The following is a 6,899-nucleotide window of genomic DNA, read 5'->3' as shown; positions in this document are numbered from 1 at the left end:
ATATATATAAATATATATATGTGTATATATATATATATATGTATATATATATATATATATATATTTTTTTTATTTCTATTGTATTATGGTACTACATCAGGGTCCTGTCATTTATGGACTACATTTCTTTTTTTTTTTTTTTTTTAAAAACCCTCAGCTGTCCTGAATTTATACCAACATTTTCTTCTCTCTCTCTCTCTCTCTCTCTTTAGAATTTGATTCTACGATGAAGATGAAGAGTCAGACTCCTGTTAATAGAGGACAAGACATCAACAAAGTGGCAGCGTGTTATCTTCAAAGCCAGCCGTCAGAAGTGAGTTTTCCCAAAACATTCACACACAGAAAGTGCCTGACACAAATGTTCCGTAATCGCGTTCTCTCTGAAAAGGCGCACTGCATTCTGTTAAATGTTAAATCCTATGAAGAAAAAAGAAACCTCTAGTCTGTCAGCAGCGATGTCTTAGAGATCAACTGTGTTCTGTAGTCTCGTGTTCAATATTTCACAACTTACGAGAGGGGGGAAAAAACAGCTTTCGCCCGATAGTCGCTCTGTGTCGTCTTGGCCGTCAGGGGGAAATCTGCGTGAGACGCGTTTGTTCGGTAAACATAGCCGTGTTTCCTAATCAGCCTGTCAACTGAAAAGATTTTGACTTGTTGACAGACGGATCAGCTGCTCCGGTATTTAATAATTCATGTATTAATAATTCATTTGAACTTTATTGATCCCGCACTTGTGTTGAAAAGCTGATCTGCTGCCCCCCGGAGGCGCCTGAGTATGTGGTCCCTCTGGGAAAAGAACCCCGGACTGTCTGCTCTCTGCTTCCAAGGCAGGCATGCTAACCGCTACACTATGGAACCACTGAAATATTTATCGCTGGGTGGGTTTGAGCCACCGACCTTTCTAGATTCTGACGCGCTAACCGATCAAGACTTGTGCTGTTTCTCGCTTACATTTTCATTAAAAATGCGACAGTGTCGAGTGGAAAAATGCAGCTCGGCTGAGCGCTCGTAACTTGATGTTTCCTCGTATCGCGATGGAAAGTCTTGCGTAAGTTGCTTACTCGTAACTTGGAAAACCAGTATTTCGGGGAGCTCGTATCTCGAAGCCCTACTGTATATATATTTATGAACAAAGGATTATGCTCGTTGTCTTTTACTTTAACTACTGAAGTCAAAATATTTGTACACTACTGTACTACTGTTTCTACAGCAATCCTCAAAGGTGCCGATTTTGGGGGTTTCTCTCCATCTCGCAAAAATCAAGTGCATGTATTGTATTGAAACAAGGAGGGTGAAATAGCTTGGGAACAGGCATCAATGTCCATTTTCTATAGGAGAGGAGTTAAAATCAAATTAAAAAGGGAAACTCTGTAAAGCTGCTAGGGGAGTTCAGGAGCTAATACAGGGAGAAATGTGTACACAAGAGTGCTGGTACAGTCAATTTCATTTGCAATAACATAACTCTGAAGGCCTAAGGGAAAAAAAAAACAACTGTAGGAAAGGTATAGAATCATCATGTTGGATTGAAGGGTCAAATGCATTTTTAACCCCCCCAAAACGCCTTTGGTCTAGAGTTTCTGTCCCTTGTGTTGCCTCAAGCTAGCATTTAAGTGAATGTCAAGTGTCAAAAGTCTTTATAGAGTTGGGCAAATACTGAATGAATCGTATCTTTTAGCCGCGAGCAAGTTGTCAAAACGGAGTGCACCTCACTTTATACGCACGCTATCTTGCAGCCAGGCCAGCCAGGCGAGCAAACACAAGTGACGTCTTTGATCAAAGAATGCCCGCAAATGCTCGGGTTCATTTTTTTTTTAAGTCTTTTGAAGCTTGGCTTTGAGTGAAAGGAAATATGTTTTAAAGCAGAATTCTGTAGAGAAAATCGTCCCTGAGCTGAACTAAAATGAACCTTTGAAGTGTGTCCGTGAAAAGTGGACGTGTTCCCGGAACTTTCTAAAGATGAGATAGTTTAATTTAGCGATCAGACAAAAAAAAATATATGAGCTCTTGTACTAGAAGGATTTTGATTGGTCGATGCATAATACGATGGTTTGACGAGAGTCATTGAGATGTGATAGTTTAATCTAGCAATCAGACAAAAAAAAATATATGAGCTCTCGTACTAGAAGGATTTTGATTGGTCGATGCATAATACGATGGTTTGACGAGAGTCATTGAGATTTGACGTAAGTGGCTGTTTTCGATTCTGACTTATAACCAGGGCTAGGCAGGTTGACAAGTTCCTACAGTTAATTTCCCATTATGATTAATAAAAGAATTTAGCCGAAGGACTCGCGATACTGACGATCGGACAGTTGTGAACGAAACCCTACGGAAACGATTGCAACCACTTCCTGTCCGAGAGCCACAGTTTGCGCTGTTTTTTTTTTCTGGGAGACATCACAAAAGACATACTGTATGGCAGAGGTATCCCAAAGTGAGAACCTTCCTGCAGCTGAGCGCTAACCTCTGCCGCGTCGTAGCAGTCTAGGGAGGGTTGAAAACAGTGTGGGGGAGGTTAAATATATATATATAAATATATATATATATTAAGGGTAAATATATACGTCAATAATATAATAACTATCTCGCCCTTACTTCACAGATTTTCCCTTTTTGCGGTGGGTCTTTACAACTACCACAATAGGAGAGGGATCACTGTATATATATATATGTAGGTGATATATTTATATTTATATTTATATTTATATTATTATTATTATTATATTATTATTATTATATAATAAAGCATATATATGTTACCAGTTTAAAAATAATTTTTTGTTGAATTTCTCTGATGAACTTAAAAAAAAATAAAAATAAGGCATCGCAAAAGGCATACTATATGGCAGAGGTTCCCAAAGTGGGGGGCGCAGTCCCATTGCGGCAGGGCGTGTATGGAATGAATGTTACGTGATACGCAGCATATTGTCCAATGCTGTAAATGTTTAACAAGAAACTGGCAAATAACGGATCGGTTGAAGGCGGGGTAGAAGTAATATCTGATAATAATATTTTGGTTTTTTAAAATTTTTTTATTCTTGCTCTCGTCTTTCCCTGTAGCTGCGATCTGAAGCCTCTCGGATGGGAAGGCGAAATAACTTCATGAAGCTAAGCCAATTTAGTTTTGTCTGCTTCTGAACTTCTCAGGATTTTTCCCATTTCCTTTCTAGGGCCTCTACAGAGCCACTCATACCACTCCGTATGTTCCCACTCCACTCCACTCCACTCCACGGCTGGGTTCCTAGTGGCATTTGCGCATTTACAGTCATCCAATGTTTTTGATAAGGGAAAAACACGGACGGGCCCTTAAGGAAGAACAGATTAGTTTCCGTGTAGTCCTTCAACAGTGGGCTCAAAGCTATCTTCCAGCCACGAGACTAATCCCTAAGACCAGATTATATATTTTTAATGATTGGTTTGGAATTCTTTCTTTCCGCAGGTTAAAGCCACCGAGCTTAACCTGCAGCTACTGATTAGGAATGTTTGCAGCAGAAACATTTTGAGATAAGTTTCCAAATTTCTGTCATATTATTAAGAAAAAAAAACAACCTCTAAATTAAAATTGGCACTTTTAGACAGGCAGAAGTAAAATGATAATATAAATAAATGATAGAAAAGTTTGGAAGGCCGGATTAAAACGCTGAATGCGCCGCATCCGGCCCCCGGACCTTAGTTTCCCCATTGCACCGCATTTTTGTGCATTTTCGGTATTTGGCCGAAAGACTTTTAGCACCGAAACAACACGACCGAAAAACATGAAGTTCTGATGACGCAAGCTAAACCGCGGGCTTGTCGGACATCGGAATTTTTTTTACTTTTTGACGAGGCAAAACCGCGTTAGCGATATCTGCAATAAATATCCAGCTTGGCGTTTAAATGTTAAAACGGCTCGCCATAAGCACCAACGTGTCTGCGGCGTCGACTTATTTCAATACTGTCTGAGAAAGACCCACGGACGGCGATTTGCATAACGTGTAATGCTGAAATTTCTAGACGCTTGACAACTAATTTTTTTTCAATTATTAATTTATGTATAATATTTTTTAAATTATTTGTTTATATTTTTTCGGTTTAAATTTTGGTGCATCGCTACTTGGTATCCGCTGCTCAATCTGCAGAAATAGCTCGCCTAGCATTACGGCTACACCAGGGCCCTCCCGTATACAGTAACACATCTAAGGTTTAAACACAAACGCAAAAATAAATCTAAACTAAAGGTGAACGTCAGATGCCAAATCGAAATTAAAAAAAATAAAAAAAATTAATCAAATGTCAAAGATACTCGAGTAAAACCTTTACTCAAACAGACACTAATTTTTCAGTAATAAAAAAAAATGATAGGTGCTTTTTGACCCCATTAACCTATCATCTCACAGCATTATGTCACAGGTCGTTCTATCGAGAACATCATTCGAGAACTAACGACCTTGTATATCATCAGTTAGACCCATCGGGGGGGGGGGCTAATGGTTCACGACTCACCGTCTCTACCTGACTGACACACATTAACAGGAGTGTGATCAGTATCACTTGTCAATTTATCCGCCCAGTATGGCGTCCATTTGGACGCATATCGCGCAGGCAATATTTCAATACAATTAATGTCTGTACATGAATATGTATTTCAATATAGCATGAGGCGAAGCCATTACCCGAGGGTCATGTAGATTTGCATTTTCTCCGAAAATAGGGAACAATTTAGTGTCAGGATTTTTTTTCTTCAGAATATCATTTTCACGGTAATATTTCATGCTAGAAAATAGCAATAAAGGTTTTGAAAGTTAGCGTAAATTATTAAAATTTCAGTATATATTCAAATATATACTCAAATATATACAGTATATTCAAATATATATACAGTATATATATATTTTTATCCTTTGGCTAGGTTTGCGACTTATGCTCAGCTGCAACCGATAGTAAAATCCCCGATTTTTTTTTTAACGCTTTTTTTTTTCTTTCTTTTTGTCTGCAGTGTCTGAAGTATCTAACGTTTCGGAGAATATTTGTCTAGAAACCCTGACATACAATTGGATGAGATGTAGTTGAAAATGCTAGCCTACTAAATATTCTTGGAAATAGAGTCAAAGGCTAGCATGTAGCTTTACATTTGTTACCATAATAAAGCCACGCACTTTAACTTACCGTATTTTCCAGACTATAAGTCATGTTTTTATTTTTTCATCCTTTAGCTGGGTTTGCGACTTATACTCAGAGTGCGACTTATATATTAAAATATATAATTTCACGTTTGTTATTTTCCCCCTGCCAGCCACTAGAGGGCGCTCTAGCTGCCTGTTGTGACTCATACTCGGGAGCGACTTATCTAAGTTTTTTTTTTTTTTCTTCTCCGTTATGCATTTTTTGGCTGGTGCAACTTCCACATAATATTGCGATGAGAGCAAGAAAAACAGCAGTTTTCTGTCTCAAAGTGTTGCCAAGGATGCGATACAAGGCAAGAATGGTAATGACAGCTGAGACAAGCCAGGTGACAAAGATGGATTATAATGACAGAGCGGAAGGAAGAGAATGTGAGGAGGGCACAAAGAGGCCTCAACCGCTTCGAGGGAGTTTGAGAAAGTTGAAGAAGTAGGACGGTAAAGAATACGAAATTTGTTTTTGACTGTGTGTGTGAGACTTGGTGAAAAGCCCACCGGAGATGAACTGAGTCGGAGATTAATTTTCATCGGGTGGGTGAACACAGTTATGGCTTTTTATTGCTCAGTAAACAGAGCATACAAAAATGCATTTTTGGCAGTATGACAGACAGCTGACTCGCTCGTAAGCTCGCGGCCTTTCCCGCAGCACGACGGCCCTCGACGGTTTCCTTCGCTCGTACTGCAGTGGCGCTGATAAACCGCCTATTAATTGTTAACTTTTGATTTTCTTTTTTTTTTTTTTTTTTCAGAAATTAATATATTAAACAAATGTCTATTTAATGGGTGTGATTAATGGAGTGTCACTAACACCACAGGCAACCCGACTGCGGAAAACATGGGTCCCTTTTCCATTCATCGACGCACCGGGTGTAGATGATTGGTGTCTGTGTAAGGGGCAGCGTCGTATAATTATCCTGTCTACTTTCAATGGCCTGAGTTATATTGGGAGAACCATGCGTCAATTCAGTGTGCAGGAATGTACGGGTCAACGAGTAAGTGCAGTGCTTGGTAAGGGACTGCTTATCGGAACGTTCTTAATTCCTTATCTAGCATATAAATATTATATAAAAGTTCAAGGCGAGAAAGACACCAGACACTGAGTACTGGTTTGTTCTCTTTGTGCTACTACTACTACTACTGTATTATACATGCATATACAGCGTACCCTCTCTACATCGCCTAGGTTCTCCTTTCGCGCCCTCGGCACATCGCGGATTTAGATCTCGCGGAATTCCCGCAAAATATACATACGATATACAAACGTTTGGATTTGAAATTGAGATGAGTGCGTTTGCGGACGATCGCTGGTAGCTTTTTGTTTACTTAGATGAGATCGTATACAACGTACTATGTGTACTCCTCTGTTCCTCACGCTGATTGGCTCGTGCATCCTAGCATCTCTTTTAGCGTCTCCCTCGTCTGTCGGCCACTCTCTCGTTCACCTCGCTCTGCGTCGCCGTTATACAACTCTACTGTTCGTATACATAACTGTGTAGGGAGGTGTTGATAACAGGTTCGTAAAGGGTAAATATATATACGTAAATAATATAGTAATTATCTTGTCTCTATTGTCTGCGATTTTTCCCATTTTGTGGTGAGTCTTGGAACGCAACTACTGCGATAGATGGATCACTGTATGTATATGTGTATATATATATATATATGTATATATGTATATATATATATATACATGTGTGTGTATATATATGTGTATATATATGTATATATGTGTATATATAT

At 39.1% G+C, this 6,899-nt stretch overlaps 1 protein-coding gene and 1 long non-coding RNA gene across 3 annotated transcripts in view; one reads left to right on the top strand and one right to left on the bottom strand.

Moving 5' to 3' along the window:
* Window positions 1–6,899, top strand: part of LOC103398838 (uncharacterized) — a 48,464-nt gene that overhangs the window by 19,395 nt on the left and 22,170 nt on the right. For both annotated transcript variants that reach the window (XR_523540.3, XR_523539.3), the window contains exon 3: window positions 213–313. This is a non-coding gene — a long non-coding RNA (uncharacterized LOC103398838). The remainder of the gene's footprint in view (window positions 1–212; window positions 314–6,899) is intronic.
* Window positions 1–6,899, bottom strand: part of tmtopsa (teleost multiple tissue opsin a) — a 19,613-nt gene that overhangs the window by 6,202 nt on the left and 6,512 nt on the right. The window lies entirely within an intron of this gene.

This window comes from Cynoglossus semilaevis, unplaced genomic scaffold (genome assembly GCF_000523025.1).
Source record: "Cynoglossus semilaevis isolate Cse_v1.0 unplaced genomic scaffold, Cse_v1.0 scaffold774, whole genome shotgun sequence".
In the NCBI taxonomy this organism is placed as follows: domain Eukaryota; kingdom Metazoa; phylum Chordata; class Actinopteri; order Pleuronectiformes; family Cynoglossidae; genus Cynoglossus; species Cynoglossus semilaevis.
The sequence above is the reverse complement of the archived record's forward strand: the minus strand, read 5'-3'. Positions and strand labels throughout refer to the sequence as shown.